Here is a 23,185-nt window from a genome sequence, read left to right on the forward strand (position 1 = left end):
TTACAGCTTTAACCACAGCACTAATATTAAGAAATATAGTTCAAGCACTAATATTAAGAAAAAATCAGTTTCAATGTAACAGAAACTCATGCAAAAAAGACATGGGCCTCTCAAGCCAAAGACCAGATTTTCTATGGAGCTCTACATTACTTTAGCTTCATGTGTTTGCACAAGTAGAAGACAATCCCTATTCATTTTTTCTTATTCATTCCTTTATTTCTCCCTTTCCTATCTTGGGCTACAAGCTGTGACTGGCACATTGTTAGTGTTTGATAAATGCTTGTTGAATGAACAGTGAAAGAATGAATGAAGGAGCCGAAGGTCAGAGGCTGGCATGTGAATTGATGTGTCATGTGCCATGATAATCATTTTTACTTTTTAGAAATATATACTCTTTAGTTTCTCTGAATTTATATAAACTATCAAAGTTGAACTATGAATATGAGACTTTTTTCTAAATAATACTCAACATTCTTATGTGTCTGAGGTCTTACTGTGTTCGCTTTCTGTTCTGAAATCATATGTACAGTATGAAGTTCACTTAATCAGCCTCTTCTGGTCTCTGGTTCATGCTACCCTCATTTCTATGGACAATGTCTCATGGAAATTGCCTCAGTGAAAGGCATTCTTGTAAGAAAGTTAATTTCCTTTAAAAAACAAAAAAACAGTTAATGTTCTCAGCAATCAAAAGACCAATAAAAAACAATGGAGGATGTAATTCCTTTACAAGATCCATAAATTAAATATACAATAGACCTGTAAATTATATATGGCATTGCTACTATCATCTGCTAGCTTTTATAAATGCAAAAAAGGGGAGGCTGCCATATTAGGTGACTTGTGAGGTGCTTTATTACCTGGTCCCTTTTACAAGTTACTTTCTGCTTCCTGCACATACCAATATCTGTCAGAGTCCACACCAAGAAAACGGGCCCTTCTTCCTGAATGCTCCCCCTCATTTACCTTGCAGGCTCCCGCTCCTTTTTCTAGGTCCAACCTAAGGGATTGCTTCTCTCAGACACTGACTCATCCGCCTTCTACCACCCAGCTAGGCTGGAACACCCAACCCCCAACCCCACGGCGTACATGTCTCTATTAGAGCGCGCTAGTGTTTGCTGACCTGGCATTCCCCCAAGATTAAGACCTTCTTAAGGATAAAGACAATACTTTGTTCAACTTTGTTTTCTCAGTACCAGATTTGGTGCTCAACATAGGATGTTAAATGAATAATCAAGTAACTTCCTCAATATTATCAGGAGTTCAAAATCTTACAGCAACTATTTTCATTGAGGGAAAATCTTGTTATATAAATAAACGATTAAGAAAAAATGTCATTATAAAACCATTTTCTCAAAAATGTTTAAGGACCGGTAAGCCCATTTTAACTTACGAGATCATTCTGGTAAGAGCTGAAGCAAGGTGCGTGGCTTCGTAAAGGGGGCCTAAGTGAGACTCCTCCTCTCCCCCAGTTCTGTCACCTTTGCTGTTTTATCCATCCTCTCCTCACAAAGCTAAAGTTAGACTATGGCCACAACGGTGAGGAGAGAAGTCCCTTCATTGCTGTCCCCGCCATGCTCCCCCAGGTCCCCTCGGCTGTGACAGAGGCCTTGACCTGGGGCCGGGATGCAAGGAGAGGAGAGAGAGCAGGAAGGACAGCCAGCTTCTTCCCAGCTTCCCCAGGGAAACAGGTTGTGACCCTCTGGACTGCCAGTGGCGTGGATCCAGAATAGAGCACAAAGAAGACATGTTACCCATAAGCACCAATCCATGACATCAAGTGACCTTACTCACCAACCAAAAATGGCCCCAGAAAATGTCAAATGTCAGAGCTGATCAATTAGGTTATCAACTTTCTGAGCCAGTAAGGGGAATGAAGGATGAAAAAGAAAAAGAAAAGAAAAAGAGTCCTGCAAGTGTTTATTCTGGAAGTCTTCTCTGATGGCTGTCACAGGAAGTCCTCCAGCAAGCACACTGAGGCAGTCAAGAGTATAACAGATAAAGGGGCAGGGAGGGGCAGTGCGGCACCTTGGAGAGACACAAGAGAAAGAAGCAGGAATGAGCAGGGAGAGTTTTTGGACCATGATTCTGGTCCAATGTCTGCGAAAAGAAAGGGGGAAAGAATCAAAATTATTAGGACTCCCAGATTGCAAAGCAGGTCCCACAGTCTCCAGACCAACATCCAGGAGCTTTAAAGCCAAGATCACTGTGATGGTTAATTTTAAGTGTCAATTTAGCTAGACCAAAGTACCCAGCTATTTGGCCAAACATTATTCTGGATGGTTATTTTTTTGTGGTTTTTTTTTTAGGTTTTATTATTTTTTCTTTCTTTCTTTTTTTTTTTTTAAAAGAGACAGAGAGAGAGTCAGAGAGAGGAATAGACAGGGACAGACAGACAGGAACGGAGAGATGAGAAGCATCAATTATTAGTTTTTCGTTGCACTTTGCGACACCTTAGTTGTTCATTGATTGCTTTCTCATATATGCCCTGACCGCGGGCCTCCAGCAGACCGAGTAACACCTTGCTCAAGCCAGTGACCTTGGGTCCAAGCTGGTGAGCTTTTGCTCAAACCAGATGAGCCCGCACTCAAGCTAGCAACCTTGGGGTCTCGAACCTGGGTCCTTTTGCATCCCAGTCTGATGCTCTATCCACTGCACCACCGCCTGGTCAGGCTATTCTGGATGTTTTGTGGGGGTGTTTTTTAAAATGAGATCAACATTCAAATCAGTAGACTGAGTAAAACTGTCCTGCATAATGGCGGTGGGCCTCATTTAATCAGTTGAAGATTAATAGAAAAGGACTGACCTCCCCAGAAGAGGGAATCTACCAACGAAATGCCTTTAGATGTGACACTTATTTTGGTATGTGTAAAATAACAGAAAACATATATATTTGTCTCTGCCCCAGTTCCTGGCACAGAGCTCTTAAAATTCTTACAATTTCCTAAATGATAAGAACACTAGAGGCATCTCTTGTTTTAATATTTGGTCTGCTGATACCTTGAACTCAGCCTGCTACGAGAGAATAAACTGTGAATTAAGATGCCCAATTTGTGGCAATTTGTTACAGCAGCCACAGAAACTGACATAGCTCTCCATTTCCTCAGAACTAAAAGAGCAGTGAGTAGTTTGATTGGGGAACCTAATCGGCCTTGTATCAAAATGATATGCTTCATGTATTCTGGAAGGAGGGAGAGCCATTACTTCTGAAAGAGCAAAGATAAGAACAACAGAGGTTTCCATCTGCCTATTCTAAAAACTGTAAGATTAACCTTTTCTGTCTTCATTACCTACAATTAGCCTTTACCAGTAAAGAAGTCCTTAATGTATAATACATGCATTAGGTTATTATTTCACAAATGAAATCCTGTGGTTTTGTTCATTAAGATGTATGAGTTTCTCTTACTTTAATATTCTTTAGCTATTTATCTTTTTGGGTCCTCTGTTCTCCTGATTAATGTCGTTAAGGATTTAATAAGTCCCTGTTACTGATTTTCTGGTTTTAGGATGCAATAGAAGGCTTTTCTAAACTTTTTTATAGGGACAAACAGACAGAAAGGAACGAAGAGAGATGAGAAGCATCAATCATCAGTTTTTCATTGCGACACCTTAGTTCTTCATTGATTGCTTTCTCATATGTGCCTTGACTGTGGGCCTTCAGCAGACCGAGTGATCCCTTGCTTGAGCTCGTGAGCTTTGCTCAAACCAGATAAGCCCTCACTCAAGCCGGCAACCTCGGGGTCTCAAACCTGGATCCTTCCTCATCCCAGTCCAACACTCTATCCACTGCGCCACTGCCTAGTCAGGCAACTTTTCTAAACTTTATTTTAATCATACATTTATGAGAGATGAATGTTATTCAAATCGTGTTTCTCAGCTTACAATTATTATTACATCCAATATTTCATTTCTTATGTTATTATATGCATGGTTTCTTATTACAGTGTGTTTTCTATTGTTATATAAAGCCACCATTTATTAAATCAGGAATGTAAATGTCTTTTATTTGTAGTGCATATGTATACCACAAACACCATGTGTTGCAGAAGTTGCCTTTTATGTTTTTCTATTTTGGGGTGGTTTTTTTGTTTTGTTTTGATCCTTAACTTCTTTGGGAATTATTACTATGAGAGCCACTTCTATAGAAAATGTAATGTTTACAGAGAATTATCTTCATTGCTGTCCATTTCATTCTCAGATTTTCATACATTCTACATAACAATTAGGAAGTTCAAATTCAAAAGTTTTTATTATTTACATTATTTATTTATTGCTACCAAGTTGAATGTCTCTGTAGCTTTTTCATTGTCTATTTTTCATCTCCAATATCAAAAGGAAATTTTAATTACATACACACATAGAACTACACAGTTTATTTCATTAGAAAAGTAGTGTTCACTTGTTTGCACACTGTTTTAATGTGAGGATAATTTTTTACAGTTTTATTGAGATACCTTTCACTGATTTAACATGTATATTTCCATGGTTTTAGATTGTGTTTTTCACTCATAATTAATACCTTATGTAAGACTCACAATGAGACATGGGCATTTCAATGGAAGGTGTGTGGAGGATTGGGGAAGCTAGAGAAGCAATAGCCGAGGGTTTGCAGAGGGGCTACCAACTGGAGGTGAGGGAGACACTCTCCCCCAGACCACACTGCCACTCGCTAGAGGCACAGGTACCCAGGAGCCTGACGCAGGTGATACACAATTCATGTTCCCAGCCCACATAGGAGAAATATGGCTTTAAAAACAGGGCAAATGAGTGACAATCTGCACCCTGAATGGTGGGATACAAAGCCTCCTTCACCCAATCCACTCCCCAGAATACCAGCAGCCAGAATCTCTCACACACACAAAATTTGTGAACTTCTTTCTAGAAAAACTGAATGTCCCACATAAAAGAGACTTCCACAAATTATAATTAATGGTTTCCTAATACAAATTTAGCAAGTCCACGCAACTCAGAGCTTCACTTCAGATTTCTAGTACTTCACATTTCAATGTGAACAGTCAAATGTCACTAGACATTGAAAGAATGTTCTAAATGAAAGAGAAAGACTAAGAGACACACACGTACACACACACATGCACACGTGTGCACACACAAATTTGGTATTTGCAGAGAATGCAAGAGACATACAATAAGAGACAAAAGAACTTCAAGGAGAACAAAATATTGTAAAGGAAGAAAGAAGCATAATTATATTAGATGATTTGCCTCAGTAGTAAATAATTACAATAATTATTATTAATTATAATATTATTATATGTAATAGTATTATTACAATGTTAAAGCAGACTAAATAAGGTGATATAAGTATATAGGGAGGAGAAGAATGAAGGACTATATACGAAAAAAGCTAAATCATCTATACCATAAAGTATATTGATAGAAAATGTCTAAAATGGGTAATTGATAAATAACAACCCTATCATTTTAAAACATGAAGAAAAGTATCAAAAAGTAGCAAAATTAACAGCTAAGTCAATTGTAAGTGACTGCCTCCAGGAAGTAAGATTGTATTAGGGAGGCAGACGGGGAAAAAACCCATTAGAAGATACTATTTTCTGTAATAATCCTTTTAATACTATTTGAATTTTTAACTATCCATATGTATTACTTTGATAAAGAGGAAAGATTTATTTAAAAGAAAATACTCAAATATAATATTTTAGTTGGCATTGTTTGGTTGACTTTCTAAAATTTTTTTTTTTTTTTTTTTTTTGTATTTTTCTGAAGCTGGAAACGGGGAGAGACAGTCAGACTCCCGCATGCGCCCGACCGGGATCCACCTGGCACGCCCACCAGGGGCGAAGCTCTGCCCCTCCGGGGCATTGCTCTGCGGAGATCCAGAGCCACTCTAGCGCCTGGGGCAGAGGCCAAGGAGCCATCCCCAGCGCCCGGGCCATCTTTGCTCCAATGGAGCCTTGGCTGCGGGAGGGGAAGAGAGAGACAGAGAGGAAGGAGGGGGAGGTGGAGAAGCAAATGGGCGCTTCTCCTATGTGCCCTGACCGGGAATCGAACCCGGGTCCCCCGCATGCCAGGCTGACGCTCTACCGCTGAGCCAACCGGCCAGGGCCACTTTCTAAATTTTTAAAGGGAGAGGGCAAAAACTTTTGCACTGATAGCTATGTAAATGGACCAACTGTTCTAATATTTTAATATAAACTGATTACATTCTTTTTTTTTTTGTTTTTTTCATTTTTCTGAAGCTGGAAACAGGGAGAGACAGTCAGACAGACTCCCGCATGTGCCCGACCGGGATCCACCCGGCACGCCCACCAGGGGCGAAGCTCTGCCCACCAGGGGGCGATGCTCTGCCCATCCTGGGCGTTGCCATGTTGCAACCAGAGCCACTCTAGCGCCTGAGGCAAAGGCCACAGAGCCATCCCCAGTGCCCAGGCCATCTTTGCTCCAATGGAGCCTTGGCTGCGGGAGGGGAAGAGAGAGACAGAGAGGAAAGCGCGGTGGAGGGGTGGAGAAGCAAATGGGCGCTTCTCCCGTGTGCCCTGGCCGGGAATCAAACCCGGGTCCTCCGCACGCTAGGCCAACGCTCTACCGCTGAGCCAACCGGCCAGGGCTTAAACTGATTACATTCTTAGATGATCTCTGGTGGGGGGGAGTTAGAAATTTCTTAAGAAAATAAACTTTGAAGTTAAAAAAAGTCAATACTTTCTACTGCAAGAAGGAAATAAAACTTTGAGGTGTGATGATAATAATAATTATCTCAGACATTTATCTGTGGCTTTGATGATAAGGATGTGAGAGCAGGGTGACATCTGCCCCTTAGTCCTTGTTCCTCACCCTCTCTCATGTCTTTTCCGAAACTTCTTCCCTCCCTCTCCCTTTCTCCTCCTCTTTCCTCTCTTTTACTACAACTTTTACCAGCACTAGCCATAATATTACCTGAAAGATTTCTCTTATTTATTTATTTATCTATTTATTTATTTATTTATTTTAAGTGAGAGGAGGGGAGATACTGAGACAGACTCCCTGACTGAGATCTGGTAACCCTGTCTGGGGCTGATGCTCTGCCCATCTGGGACCATGCTTGAAACTGAGCTATTTTTAGTGCCTGAAGCGGAGGTGCCAAGGAGCCATCCTCAGCGCCTGGGGTGAAATGCTCGAATCAATGAGCTATGGCTGTGGAAGGGGAAAAGAGAGAGAGAAACAGAAAAGGGGGAGGGGTGACTCCTTCTGTGTGCCCTGACTGGGAATTGAACCCAGGACATCCATACACCTGGTTGAATTAACCTACCAGGGTCAAGATTTCTCTTTTTAAGTATACCTCATTAATAAATAAGTGATGAGAGTGAAATTGTAAAAATTCCTGTTTAAACAAAAATGATATTTAAAAAGTCCACAAAAACCAAAATAACTATGTACATTTTTTATTTGTTTGAGAATGTTGATTTGGGTGGGAGGGTCAACAATACCTAATAATAAAAGAGGATTCGACATCCCTGCTTTAAAAAGAAGAAATCCTCATAGGTGTGTTTTTCATCAGACTATGACTGAGGATACATAGTTTAAGGACTTGGGATAGACACAGAGACTCCACTCCACTCACTGGCTTCACTTTCCTAAGCACAGTGTCTCCAGATTCAAACTTGATCACTGTTTTCCATCTGATGATCTTTCAGGTGGGAATAGAGCCTTCAGATTTCTACTTTTGACCTTTCAAAACTGTCTGTGGCATTATAGCATCTCATTGCTGACATGGTTCTTGTTCTACCTCTCAGAGATCAGAAGTTCCCAACCACTTAAGATGTTAGCAGGCAATTTCTGCCATTCCTGAGAAACTTTTATGACCATTTTAATCTGGGAAGTTTGAGGAAGTATTTGAATGACAAAGTACTTGCTTTTCTTAGTGTTTGACAGAATTAATTATGCTCCATAGTAGATAGAGAATGATGAAGAAATTTTGTTTTAATATATGTTTAAATCATATCTTCCAATATTGAAAATACAGTAACTTTGTGTGGCATTTTCTTTGTTTACTTTTCTCTCTCTCCCTCTCTCCATTTCTGATCATTGCAGGACTTACAGAATCATTAGGGTTTTCTTCCTCCGTCCCCTCACTCTTGTCCATTTTGGGGTTCAGCATAAAATCCATGTTGCTGCTCTTGCGCGCTCTCTGAGCTTGTACTGAGAGTGCACATGCTTGGATTGGATTGAACGAGCAGGCCTTTGCCTTCTTCCTCAGAGCCCCCTGTACCCAGGGTCAGAGTAGATAGCTACAGGAAACTGACAACTCTGGTAATCAAGGACGTGGCTGTTACTAAGCAACAGAAAGGCAAGCAGGATGCCTTGTGCTTGGGTGTTGACAGTGTACTAGGAATAAAGAAAACCTACCAATCTTTTCTTGTCCTCAGGGGACCATTTAAAGTGCAGGTGCAGGATGGGCTGAAAATGTGGAGATTCAGCACTACTAGTATTTGCGCTTCTCTCTGATGCCCCAGTTTGCTCACCACCCTCCCCTGATGCCTCATTCTAATAATGGAGCTCCGGTGCCCAGTAGGCAGCTCTTCCCGCCAACACTCTCCTTTTCCCTCTTGAAATGTTTTAGTTCCAAGGACCAGGCTTCTCGCTGTTCCTAGTTGGAGATCCTGCTTCATTCTTGAGATCCTGTTTGATAATGACAATTATACATTCTAGCTATTATCACCTGCCCCAGCATCAAGACCACTGAGTCCTCCACCTTTTGGGGGTGTCCTATATTCTCCTGGTCCATGACTAACAATAACCCTCCCCAGCTCCTTCCTGGGTCCCACCCCAGTGTGTGCCCTGCCTGGCTAGAAGGGTCTAATACCAGGCTCTGGCCCTCGGTCCCCCTTTCAACTGCAATCCTTTCCTCCCTTACACACCAAGTTCCAGTGTCCATGCCTCTTTACAAATCCTGAGGTATGATGCTATATTCTCTTTGTGCTTTGCTTTTAAAAATAATCACTTTAGAGAGGAGAGAGAGGGTGGGGTTCGGGGGAGAACAGGAAGCATCAGCTCCCATATGTGCCTTGACCAGGCAAGCCCAGGTTTCAAACCAGTGACCTCAGCATTCCAGGTCACTCACTGCTTTACCCACTGCGCCACCACAGGTTAGGCATTTGTGCCTTGCTTTGATGTCCTTATTTTGAACCTTTGTTCTGAACATGGAGGCCTACTCTGTCCTTTAGGCATAGGCTAGAGTGCATGTTCAAGACTATATATGACGTATGAGAGGGTTTCTAATTTACAAGTGGGTTTTGTTCCCCCAGAAAAATTTATTTCTAAGGCAACAATTGAGTCAACAGGAACAAACATTTCAGAGTTGACATTTAATATAGTCAGGCTCTCCTGTCAGCCTATAAAAAGCCTGCTTTTTTATACAAAATGCACCAGAGATAAGAGGTACGGCACCCAAGCATTATTTCAGCTCTGACAAAAACGGTCTCTGTAGAGAAATGGATTTAGGGTTTTAACTGGCAGTTGCAGGATCAAGTCCCTGAGCTGCCGCAGGGTCTTTATTAGTTTCTAACAAGGGCTGGTAGAATCAGAAAGGCACTGGACTACAAAGAGTTCATTACAGCTGGAGTAGGAAGAAAAGGTTAGAAGCAAATTGCCCTCTGTTATTGCTACAGAAGCTGAGTGGAGAAGTGGGGAGCTCAGCTGGGGAAACGGGGAGGAGAGTGCCCTCGTGCCTGGGCTGCCAATGCCACTGGTGGAGAGGTGGTGAGCTAATAAGACCCAAGATGGTGACGGGGGCACTTGCATCAAATCTAGGACAGGACACATCTGGGGCAGAGTCAAGATTATGAAGAAGAGAGGTCTAAGGAGTGATAAAAACCTATGGGAATTTGTGCCCAAAATCTCCTTTGAAGAAATTGTTCCTTACTCCCTACCCCATACCCACAGCCATGTCATTCCAGACAAAAGGTGGACCTTTCACCCTCCCAGGAACTTGATTTTGTGATAGGAAGAACTGAGGTACTCTCAGTATACCTGGTTGTAAAATATAAAACTTCAGGGGCTATGTGTTGGCGTGTTCAGCTGTGTGGCCATGAAACAGAGAAAACAGGCATGCAGCAGAGAAGAGTTAAGTCATTTGTTCATTCATTCATTCATTCATTCAGTGAAGGGGAAAAGGAAAGGCAGAAGAAGAGAACTAATGTTTCATCAGAGCTTATTATGCGCTAACCAGGAGATGACACAGAGGCTGCAGAGAAGACCAGACAATGGTTTAGGAATGGGTGGTATCATCAGTAGGGGGCATGATTTGGTTGTAATGATCAATTAGGAGTCAGACCCCAAGGACATACCTTGATTCTTTGGGAAATCCACCCAGGACTCCCAGTCCTATCATTAAAGGAAGTTTTTCTTCTCTTGCTGAGTGCAGCAGATCATGGATAACCACTGAGGATTAGTAACTTGTTTTCCCTATACACAAAGAAAACCAACCACCTGTTTTAAATAGCCACAGTGTTGAAAAGTAAAACAGAGGGCTTTGGTGAGAACATCCTGAGACAGAATCCTCAACAATTCTGGGGTGAGTGGAGCACCTTGCAGAACCTTATGCGCAACTGAGTGCTCAATAATACTTCATGGTTTAATTGCCGAATCCTATCACAGAAATATGGGACCTTTTTTGTCATCCTCAGAGCAACTCCATCACCCACGTTACATACAGTAACATGATACGCTGACAAGAACAGTAATATAATCAGTGATGAACACTGCCATGTCCCACAAAAAAATGAAGCCAAATTATAATTAACAAACTCAATGACACAGTGAAATATACTACTTCTAAGCGTGTTACTTGAGAATACTACAAATGCAATCGTTTTTATTTCTTGAAATTGGTAGTACCCACACAATTTCTGCTTCAATGAGGTCCCATGGTACTCTTGACTAGTATGACATGATAACCCATGAGAAGATTTAACTGGGTTTCATGTTTCTCCAGTCTCAAGACAAAACTATGAGATATATTACTCCAAATTCCCTATCCCCATCCTGACTTATCTACTTTTAATAACACATACTAAAAAGAAAGTTGAGCTTTCTCTGCATGAAGACTGAGTTATAAGAATTTTGTCCTGAGAGTGGAAGGAAGGGAGGTGGCCTGAACCAACACCAGAATAAGGAGTGAATGACAGTTACCAACGGCCCCCACATTGCCTACAGCAAGGCAGAAAGAGGCTATTTTATTGATGGGTAGTACGTGAACGCCTGGGAGTCACAGACTGCTCCAGTGACTGTGGCTGGGAGACCTGCCACCTTCAAAAAGACCCTGCTGTCCAGAACAGTGATACCTATAATGGACTGAACACCAGAGTGGGGCACAGCTAGCACATTTGACATCAGGAGCACATCATTTTTTGGACATCCTTAACTCCATCAACCAAATTTTTAAAGAATTAATCACATGATATGTTCTTGATTCATTTCTTAGTTTTAAAAGAGTTAATAAAATAAAATATAATGTCTCACTTGACCAGGCAGTGGTGCAGTGGATAGAGCATCGGCCTGGGATGCTGAGGACCCAGGTTCAAAACCCTGAGGTTTCCAGCTTGATTGCAGGTTCATCCGGCTTGAGCACAGGCTCGCCAGCTTGAGTATGGGGTCACCGGCCTGAGCGTGGGATCATAGACATAACCCCAAGGTTGCTGGCTTGAGCAAGAAGTCACTCACTCTGTTGTAGCCTCCAGTCAAGGCACATATGAGAAAACAATCATTGAACAATAAGGCGCCACAACGAAGAATTGATGCTTCTCATCTCTCTCCCTTCCTGTCTGTCTGTCCCTATCTGTCCCTCTTTCTGACTCTCTTTGTCTCTCCCACAAGAAAAAAAATATTTAAAAAATCATTTAGAGACTAAAAAGCACTAATCAAACAAAAATATTATCAGCTGCAATTTGCATTCTAATTCACTGCATTAAATTTGAAACAAATAAAAATGATAAGTTGTCGTAAGTAGGAGAACTGAAGTAACTGAAGTTCTATATTTTCATCTGTATAATGAGCATGTTATCCTTACCTTTTTTGAAATGAATATACTGTTTAGATGCAAGAATGTGTAGCGCACAAGACTTTACTCAAATGATTCCTGATCTTTAGGAATTTATAGCTAAAAAATGTGCAAGACAGCCCTGGCCGGTTGGCTCAGCGGTAGAGCGTCGGCCTGGTGTGCAGAAGTCCCGGGTTCTATTCCCGGCCAGGGCACATAGGAGAAGCGCCCATTTGCTTCTCCACCCTGCCCCCCCCCCTCCTTCCTCTCTGTCTCTCTCTTCCCCTCCTGCAGCCAAGGCTCCATTGGAGCAGAAATGGCCCGGGCGCTGGGGATGGCTCCTTGGCCTCTGCCCCAGGCGCTAGAGTGGCTCTGGTCGCGGCAGAGCGACGCCCCGGAGGGGCAGAGCATCGCCCCCTGGTGGGCAGAGCGTCGCCCCTGGTGGGCGTGCCGGGTGGATCCCGGTAGGGCGCATGCGGGAGTCTGACTGTCTCTCCCCGTTTCCAGCTTCGGAAAAATAAAAAAAAAAAAAAAAAAAAAAAAAGTGCAAGACAGATGGATTCATGGCAGAGGCGGGGGTGAGGGACGGGGAAGAACTGAATCACGGATGGTTCTTCTCACTGAAGTCCATGTATCAATAGAATAAAATATTTTTCAAAGGACAAAGAAGACAAACTGATAACTTGTGGTTTAATATATCATTAGCACTCAGCAGCAATTGTTTAATAGTTATACCCATACAATTTGTTTTTCTTAATGGAGTAGCTATCACTGTTTAAAACTGCCAGTGTGTGGTGATAATAAAAAGCGCAGAGCAACTTTTTCATCAGCATTATTATTGTATTTAATTACCTCCAAAAAGGCACCTCTTTATTGCCTGTATGTGGGGCAGACTGTTCCTACCATCGCATTCATGATACTTACAAAGTGTTTGAAACTGCATAATCTCTCTGGGTTATTTGCACTGCTAGAGGAATAGCAAAGGCTTTCTAATATATAACTGAGATTAAATTTCCCATCAGGTACACCAGTGTTTGCATCAGACTTTATTTGCTTTTAAGAAATGATTTTCACCTGAGTGTTGTAAAGTAAATTTAGATCAGTTATAATAATATAATATAACAAATATTGCCATGACATAAGTAATATAGTACATGGATAAGCATTTGATTTTTCTAAACAAACAAAAAATTTAAGCATTCTTAGGTGGGTTTTTTTCCTAGCAAAATATAGGAAAAGGTGGTCAAATTTTCAAAAATTTATGAAATCAATTAATCATAGAACTTAGTAACAATTTTTTCTAGATAACTCTACTACCAGAAAACCCTATATAGGTATGGTGTTAAAAAAAAGAAAGAAAGAAAGAAAAGAAAGAGAAAATGTCATCTATTGCCTGTCAAAGCTCAAAGTTGGTAGTCATTAAAAGTGTTGCAGGCTTGGCCCTGGCCGGTTGGCTCAGCGGTAGAGCGTCGGCCTGGCGTGCAGGAGTCCTGGGTTCGATTCCCGGCCAGGGCACACAGGAGAGGCGCCCATCTGCTTCTCCACCCCCTCCCCCTCTCCTTCCTCTCTGTCTCTCTCTCTTCCCCTCCTGCAGCCGAGGCTCCATTGGAGCAAAGATGGCCCGGGCGCTGGGGATGGCTCTGTGGCCTCTGCCTCAGGCACTAGAATGGCTCTGGATGCAACAGAGCGACGCCTCAGAGGGGCAGAATATCGCCCCCTGGTGGGCGTGCCAGGTGGATCCCGGTCAGGCGCATGCGGGAGTCTGTCTGACTGCCTCCCGGTTTCCAGCTTCGGAAAAAATGAAAAAAAAAAAAAAAAAAAAAAAAAAGTGTTTCAGGCTTGAAAATTACTCAGCCTGTGTTTTCCCAGGTTGCACCACTTTAGAAGTAAAAGTGATGTCATCTATGTAGTAATTAAAATCATTTCTTTGCTTCAGCTTCACCCACTATCTCAGCACTTCCAGTAACTTTCCAGCTTCTAATTACATGCATTTATTTATAGGTGAATTCAGAGGGGTAGCTAATTTTTGTAAATAAGCTCTCTTGGTCTTCATCAACTCAGAGATCTCTACTGCCTACAAAAGCTCTGGAACCTTCCAAGTCCACCTATGCTGCAACAATGGCCCTTTGCTTCCACTGAGCACACCCTTGTCACCTCCACAAAGCTGTTGCTGTCACTGCCGTTGCTGTAGCCAGTACTGGTGCAGGGGCCCAGCAATAAACTTGACCCTATCCTCATTTAAATATTGGTAGCAGCACTTGAAATTACAGCCAAAGTTAGGAGGCTAGACAGTAAGAAAACAAGAAAAGAAAGTTCCCCAGGAGGCATGAAGAATCTGAGCTGGCCAAGGGGCAGCCTTAGGTCCCAGTGTATAGAAACCAAGAGTATTTCTCCTGTTAGAATCCTCCTTCCCCAAGGCACCCAAACTTTCAGACAGCAGAGCCCATCTCCCGCCCACGATTCCCAGACCTACATAATTTAGCAGAGACAGAAGAGGCAGAATCTTTGAGTAATTGCTGGTTTAGACTCGTTTCTTCAGCCACACATATCAGACTGAGCCTTGGTTAATGGACTAACAATTTTGTTCTTGGGGACAACTTGTTCCGTGGACCAAAGCTAAAAATCTAGGTGTATTAGGCTACTCCACCTCTGTCACTCTATGGGACTCACTGGCTTTGGACCACCCATTCTCACTGTATTTAACAGCCACAATCAGTTCAGTGTCTCTGCATCCTTATACCAGACCCCAAGAACACAAACCAGTGTCCCTATAATCTGGAAAAAGGAGGGAAGGTGAGTTACTCTTTATAACAATACCTGATTCATAGTGAATGCTAAATGAATAAGTCTTTTTCACTTTGTTGGAGTGCAGAGGGCATCTTAACCACTGACTATTAAAAGTAGGTTAATAACGACTAAGTGTAGGTTACTGCAGTGAGAAAAACCCTTTAAAGTTTAGGAAATAATAGACTGACAAATGAAACACTAATCAAACTGCCTCCTCAGATGAAGAAGAGACTCTTTTCCCTCTTCTCACCTCCTGAAGTGTCCAGGGAAAGAGGAGGGTCAGAAATCAGTTGCTTGGCTGTGCTATGATACAGTAACCTTGTCTCATTTCTGCCCCACCCCAGAGACCAAGAGAAGATCAAGGCCCTTAAAAACTGGCCCTCTCTCAGCTCAAGTCATGAGTGTCACATGTGTGATGTAACTTTATTGGAACATTTGTATCATTTGTCGGTGACAGTCTCCACTTCATCAAGGAGTTACTGTTTGTCTTCACTGTCACTGGCTGGGTCCCCCAACTCTGCACTGTTCAGCTTTGATCTCATAGGAGGGTACAAACTCTTCCCACGTCTAGATAGTGAAGCTCATCCCAAAGGAGACGGGTGGAATCAGCTGTGTTCATTGGGGCCATGAGTCGTGAGCCTTTTTAGCTTATTCATGGACCAGAATAGCCACCAGGGACGTTCAGGTCTTGGATAAAATCTGACACTTCTTTCTACATCAGACTGAATTCTCAGTTTGCCTGTGGCTTCTACCCTGCAGCTTCCTCAGGTGGGGAGCCTCATCTTGGGCCAGGTTCCCTTCCTCCACTAGCAGCCGATGCTGAGGATCTCAGGGTGGGTCCCAGTCTCTTAATGGAAGGGATATTCTGGGGACTCTCTTTTAAAAAGAATATAAATATAAAAAGTAAATAATATGTAATTTTATACACATAAAATATACATGAACAGTATATGCGCACATACAAAATACCGTATTTCCCCAGGTAAAATACGCTCCCATGTGTAAGACGCACCTTAATTTTGGGGCCTGAAATTTGAAAAAAATATATATTATGTAAAGTTATTGAACTCAAGTTTTATTCATCATAAAATTCATACAACTCCTCATCACTGTCAAAACTCCCATCCATTAGCTTGTCCTCATCTGTGTCTGATGACGAATCACTGTCTTCATATATTGCCTCGTTCTCAGTTCCATCTATGGCATTTGAAATGCCACAACCACTGTATATGATGCATCCAGTTTTTAGACCCCAAATTTTTCAAAAAAGGGTGCATCTTATACATGGGGAAATAGGATACATGATTTAAAAGTATAAAGACAAATATCCTTTCAAAAATTATTAGAGGGGTCCAGGAGCAGAAATGGAAGTATGGTGTGTAATATAGGGGTATAAAAAATAGAGCCACTGCCTGACCAGGTGGTGGCACAGTAGATAGAGCATTGACCGAGGTTGCCTGCTTGAGCATAGGATCGCTGGCTTGAGCATGGGATCATAGACATGACCCCATGGTTTCCTGGTTGAGCCTGTAGGTCACTGGCCTGAAGTCCAAGATCACTGGCTTGAGCAAGGGGTCACTGGCTCAGCTGGAGCCCCCCAGTCAAGGCATGTATGAGAAAGCAGTCAATGAGTAACTAAAGTGCAGCAACTATGAGTTATATGAGTTGATGCTTCTCATCTCTCTCTCTTCCTGTCTGACTGTCATTGTCTGTCTCTGTCTTTCTCTCTGATTCTCTCCAGAGTCACATGGCAGGGGTTAAATTCCAAGTCTGCCTCTTACCAGCCACCAGACTCTCTCAGTGCCTCAGTTTCCTAATCTCTGAAGAGGAAATCCATAGTTTCTACTTCCAAGTACATCATGAGCATTAAATGAGACAATATGTGTGAAGTGTTCATGACAGCACCTGGCACATAAAGAATGGTCAATAAATGGTAACCATTAGCATTCATCTTATCTGTATGTAGTCGGGATGCTCTGGTGGGAAGGAAAAGAGAGCCGCTCTGCTCTACTCTGGCAGTGAGCAGGTATTTCAAGCCCACACATGGAAATAGAGACAGTGAATGTTGAATAACTTCCTAAATCATGTGGCTGATCTCCCCCAGTGTATTTGGATTTTGCAGGCATACCCTGTGCCACTGTGCATGTTAATGAGGCTCCACAGCCTGCTGGCTAATAAGGCTGCTGTCACTGACTTCTGTGTGCCAGCTATAAAATTAGCCACATGGTTTTTAATCTAATATTTGGTTTATTGCAGACACTGCTGTTCATTGTAGCCATTTGCAGTGGAAGCTGTTCTGGAATTCATAGCACAGGATTTGGCCTCAATCCACCTTATGGCAAGAGCAGGGTACTCACCAACTGCCCAAATGGTATAATATTCCTCTTCTTCCTACAGTTTATTCAAAAAGGAATGTCAAAGGGGGCATGGTGTTTGTTAGGAGACTTCCAGTTATAACAGAAAACCCAACTCAGAGGTTTAAATTATAAAGGCAGTTAAGGGATATGTGTAGCCAAAGCCACACAGGTTGGCTGACCCAGTGATGTGGGGTGGGAAAAGGACTCAGGTGCTTTCTGCCTCTCAGCCCTGGTATCTGCAGTATCCTCTTCATGCCAAGGCAGAAGCCTATCATGGTTTTGCGATGGCTGATGGCCAGCCGCACCCAGGCCCGTGCTTGCCCAGACAGCATGTAGCATTTCAAGCAGAATTTAAAACTCATCCAGATTCAACATACTTTGGGCCTATGCTTAAAGATTCCAACTCAGCAGTCAGGCGCTGTCCCTGGTGCTGGGGGGGGGTGCAGCCCCTTCTGAAGCTCAGGGGCTGTGTGGAGAAAGTATTGATAATATATGGGTAACATTAGAAAGGAGGAAGGGAGGGGTGGATGCAAGTAGGCAGCAACAAATATCCATTATAAGTATGATGTGGTTTGGAAATTTGGAAATGTGTATCTGGAGGTTCTCTGACCTTAGCTATGTGTTCCCAAAGAGTAAATGACAATTGTCATGTGGAATATATTAAGGAGGACTTCCATTCCAACCATGGGGCATTCACTGGAACCCAGGAATACCCAGGTCTCCTGGAGACTGCCACCTGAAGAAAACACAGCTGTAGGGACAGGGCTTGTTACTAACCCCTCAGCAGCAAGAGCTCATTAATGCCCCACCCACCACCACCTTTATGATCATTCAGTAACTCTCCTCTCTGCTTCCCACCTCCTTTTATTGCCTACAAATCATTTCACCCCTTTTGGTTTATGTATATATTCTGCTACCTTATAGCTTGTAAACCACAATTTCAGCTTCCTGATGACCCCTGTTTGCTGGTGGCCTTGTGTGTGTCTTTTCAGAGTCTCCTCTACCTAGTAGTTACTCAGTTCAATCACTTTCAGGGAAATTTCAGGGAGCCACATGGTAAGAAAATCCTGTCCTGGGCTTTGAAAATTGGCAAGGATTTGGGGAGAAAGAAGGAAGTTATGATATTTCCTGCATAGAAAAACACAACATGAAGATGTTTCTGGGGCAGGAGGAAGACTGATTCACCAGAGCAGAAGAGCATGCTAGAGATGATCGAGACAGCAGTGAGTCTGCAGAATTAGGGTAGCATTGATTATTGCAGGGTTGGAGATAAAGATCTATTGAGGGCTTTTTAGCAAAGCACTCACCTGGCCTTCTCATTACTTCTATCACCATGTCAGCTTTGTTTGAATTTTTACCTTGCTTTCACCCAATAGCTAGATATTTTTTGTTCTTGGTTTCTCTCCATATGTTTTATCACTGAAGTTTTGGGTGACCCCTGTTGAGCTAGTCATAAGGAGTAAGGAGCTGCAGTCACCTGTGAGACGCACGATTTGCCACTGTCCCAATGGTTAAGTGATATCAGCAGTTCTCAAATCTATCAGACTCAATGTTGATTTTATAATAAAGATTTCTGTAATTCTTCTTTTAGCATCTTGAAATAAAGTTCATCTATAATATGATGGATCTGCACACTTAATTGTATGGGATAAACTGTATCCCCTCAAATTCATATGATTAAGTCCTCACCCTAGTACTTTAGAATATGTTTATACTTGGAAATAGGATCTTTACAGAGATAATTAAGTTAAAATGAGGTCATATGGGTGGGCCCGGAACCATTATGACTTGTCCTCAAGAGAAGAGGAAATTTGGATACAAACACATAGAGAGGGAGGACAGTGTGAAGACACAGGGAAAAGAAAACCATCTCCAAGCCAAGAAGAAAGGCCTGGAGTGGATTCTTCCTTCAAAGCCCTCAGAAAAAACAACCCCATGGACACCTTGATCTCAGACTCCTAGCTTACATTACTGCGAGAAAATAAATCTCTGCTCTTTAAGCCTCCCAGTCTGTGGTCATGCAGCTCTAGCAAAGTAATATACTGATGATAAATAATGACTTTACTGTAACATAAAGAAGAAATAAACAGAAGGTAATTTACAATAAAATATGTGTTTCCATTTGTAATTGCTCAAGCACAATTATACCAAAAGACAACATTTGTACCAATACTCTGCATGCGAACAGCTACAGGTCACTATGGAGTGACAGTACAAATGCAGGAGACACAGGTGGCTTGCAGAATTGGAGACTCAAATAGAGCATCTTGAGTGGCATTACCATTGGTACATCATTTTCTAAAGGAGTGAAAAACTCCTGGAAAAGTGCCAAACAAAACAAGGAATAATCTTCTCTCAATTTAAATAGTAGTTACATTTCTGGAAAATTCAAGAACTACATTGTATTTATTTGTTACACAGGAATAGGTGTGAGGCTTAGATAATTATAAATAGATTTTTCAACTACATGAATGAACAGTTGAAAGTCACAGCCAGTTCTTCATTTTTCTGTACATGTGGCAGGATGTTTAGCATCCTTGGCATCTATCTGAATCATCATGACAACAAAAAATGTCATCCAATTTTCAAAATATTCCATAAGTGTTCCCTAAAAGAGAGTACCACTTTTGTTGAGAACCAATGAGACACACAAAAATAAAAGATGCAATTTATGGTTATCTTTTTGGTATTGGTCCAGCCCCACCTCCACTCCCAGCCAGAACCACTCCTTCCCGGAGGTGGAGACCTGGAGACTACACAGCAGACAAGTCAAGCAAGTGCGATGCATCTTCTGAACAGGTCTTTTTGAAAGCCAGTCTTGACATTCACCTTAAGCCTCACGTGGTAAACGTCTCCTTTGTTGGCTCAGACTTCAGAGGCCTCCAGGTACTTGAAGTGTGGTAGAGCCTAGCAGCTGTGCAGCTGTGGGCCTGCCTTTCTCTCTGTGTTTTAGTTTGTATTTGGAGTTTGGAAAGGGCTAAGAGTGTGCTGTGGTTACAGAAGCAGCAGCAGGCCAGAGCACAGCCCCAGAAAAGCATCCTGATGAATCCTGCTATTCAGTTCCCTGCCCCTGTTCCTGGACTACTGACCAGTCATTGTTAAAGGAAATCACATGAACAAACAAGATGGTTCCACCAGAAAGCTATGATTTATTGAGACTTGTTTGGAGGTTCTAGCAGGGGAGCGCAGCTACTCGTATACCCTTGACCGAAGAACGGTCCTCTCCTCTAGTGGGGAAGGTCGTCCTCTTCGACCAAGCGCGCAGCTTCGGGAGGGACGCACATGGAGCGGTGAGGGAGGAAGGGGACACCCGCCTAGCCAGCCAGATCAGCCGAATCAACCCTGGCGATCAATGGGGTGACAGATGTCGCAGCCAGATCGCCCTCACATCCAAGAAAGCTATGATTTCTAACCATAACTGGACTCTGAACTGTGCACCTAATCCTTAGTTCCACTCTGCTTGTCACCCAACCATGCTTCTCAACCTTTCCTTTCTCTTCAAGCACTCATATTCCACCTTGCTGTCATGCTCTACAGAAGACTTTTGTTTATTTTACCGAGACAACCAATACCATTGTCCTGAAGGACTTCCCTCCTTTTCATCTCAAAATTTCCTTTGCCCTTGTACAAAAGGAAGCAAAGCCCACTTTGTTGCTTGTTGCCTGTACTGCCTGTTTCTCCCCCTTCCAAGGGAACATGCTCCATTGAATAAAGAGCATCAGTTGTCCCCTTCCAACCACCTTCTCCCATCACCTTTGCCTAAATAAGCACCGGATGAATTAGAACCTTTTGGTTACAAGTAGTAGAATATAAACTTCAATGCAATTTAACCAAAAAAGAAGATTTCATTCTAAGAAGTCAAGGATGTCTCAAGAAACCCAATGGTAGGAATGCCATTGTCTCAGGAAAGACTTGAACATGAACTGCAAAGCCATCAGCATTCTTTCCACCTTTCTTTTCTGCTCCTCTTGGTTTCCTTCATTTTTCCTCTTTCTTACGCACTCCCTTCTGTGGCTTCCCACCCACAAGGCAGAATCCCAATTCCAGGAGAGAGAACCTTACTTGTGTAGCATGCATCAGGTCCAGTCCCCTGGCAAATCCAGCTAAAATGGCTTAACAGGGACCAGATTTACCCTCCCGCTAGAAATAAGTAAATACACAAAATACAGAAGTGATAGGTCTTGAACATGGATATCAGAAGGCACAGGACAATGACCCACAAGAAAGAAACAGGTAGAGTGAGCCTTATTATTGCCCCAACTTGCTGCCTGCCGAGTTTCCAGAACTGAGAGTCCAGGGAAGACACAGTGGCTATAGATAGCAAGACAGAATACCAGAAGAAGAGAGCTGGAGCAAAGAGAGGGGGAAGGGGCCATCTCACTGAGTTCACTGAGTACTGATCAGTACATTCCTGTAAGGAATCCACTGGAAGCCAGGAAAAGAGCCACCTAAAAGGAACACAGTGAACATTCCTTGGAGCTCTCAAGGGGCCTGAAATACAGTGTGTCCATAAAGTCATGGTACACTTTTGACCGGTCACAGGAAAGCAACAAAAGATGATAGAAATGTGAAATCTGCACCAAATAAAAGGAAAACTCTCCCAGTTTCATACCTATTCAGTGCAGTTCGATGTGGGCTCACGCACAGATTTGTTAGGGCTCCTTAGGTAGCTATCCTGTATAGCCTCTACAGACTCGTCACTGACTGATGGCCTACCAGAATGGGGTTTCTCCACCAAACTGCCAGTTTCCTTCAACTGCTTATCCCACCGAGTAATGTTATTCCTATGTGGTGGCGCTTCGTTATAAATGCTGATATTCACGTTGCACTTTGGTCACGGATTTGAATTTAGCGAGCCACAGAACACACTGAACTTTCCTCTGTACCGTCCACATCTCGACTGGCATGGCCGTGGGCTGCTCCGCTGTATACACGGTGTTACGTCATCATCTGCACATGCACACATGCTGCCACATCATCCTACAGAAACTGGGAGGGTTTTCCTTTTATTTGGTGCAGATTTCACGTTTTTATCGTCTTTTGTTGCTTTCCTGTGACCGGTAGGAAGTGCACCATGACTTGACGGACACACTGTAGTTTGTTTCTACCAGTCAGAATGGGAAGGCTTATAATTCCCAGTGTATCCAATGGAATACTAAGAAGGGTATTACTTCAGTTGTGGGGAAACATTTAGTCCTCAAGTCTGGTCTGCTCCTGCCTAACAGAGCTGAAAAAGCAAACCTGAAAGAATGACTTTTTCCCAGTATCTTAACTGCATCCCAGAACAAAGTTCAAGATTACTCATGGAAACAAAAATACCCACACCCAAAGTAAAATCCTTGATCCTAGCATCCAGTTGTCATCTGGCCAAGGGAAGAAAGCAGAAAAGGAAGAGGAAAGAACATCTCAGAAATTCTGTAACGGTTACAGTCGCCTTCTCTCCCATCATAGGGCTATTAATATTTCCTTCTTCACACACCAAAGTCTTGTTCAACTTACTACAGTGAGCCTCCATGACTATTATCATTTTAAAAAAAATGTATGATCAAACGAATTACGAATATGCGAATACTGAGCAAAAAGGAGACAAGGGAAGTTTCTGCAGCGCTCTAAAACTGACGTGAGTCTCTCTCCTGGTTTCCTTCACCGCCTGCCCGGGCAGAAAGTCCTCCCTTTTTCTTAACCGAATCTCCTGCTTACCCTTCTCTTTCCAGGTTGTTTCATTGAACACAGAATGCGTGGCTCGTTTTCGGAGAAAATGTTGTTTCTTTTTTTATTTTTACATTCATCAGCAGGCTTTAACGTTTCCCATGTACTTCTCAAAGAGGGGGTACTTCTCGACACCCCCTCACGGGCAGGTGTTCAGCGCCTTTTGTTCCGCCCACCACCCCAGTCCTCGGGGCGACGGCCGTGGCGAGTGGCGCCCCCACCCCACCCTGCTCTCTGTGTCTGAGCCCACCTGCCCCGACCTCGGGCAAACAGAACCGCAACTTCGGCGCCTCTGTCTACGTCGCTAACACGTCCTACTCCTCCACTTTCGCTTGGGTGAGAT

General features: G+C 42.8%; 1 protein-coding gene across 1 annotated transcript in view; it reads right to left on the minus strand.

The window, feature by feature from the left end:
• Positions 1 to 23,185, minus strand: part of SREK1IP1 (SREK1 interacting protein 1) — a 471,033-nt gene that overhangs the window by 380,994 nt on the left and 66,854 nt on the right. The gene's annotated exons all lie outside the window — the stretch shown is intronic.

The sequence above is a fragment of the Saccopteryx leptura genome, chromosome 1, assembly GCF_036850995.1.
Source record: "Saccopteryx leptura isolate mSacLep1 chromosome 1, mSacLep1_pri_phased_curated, whole genome shotgun sequence".
Lineage (NCBI taxonomy): Eukaryota > Metazoa > Chordata > Mammalia > Chiroptera > Emballonuridae > Saccopteryx > Saccopteryx leptura.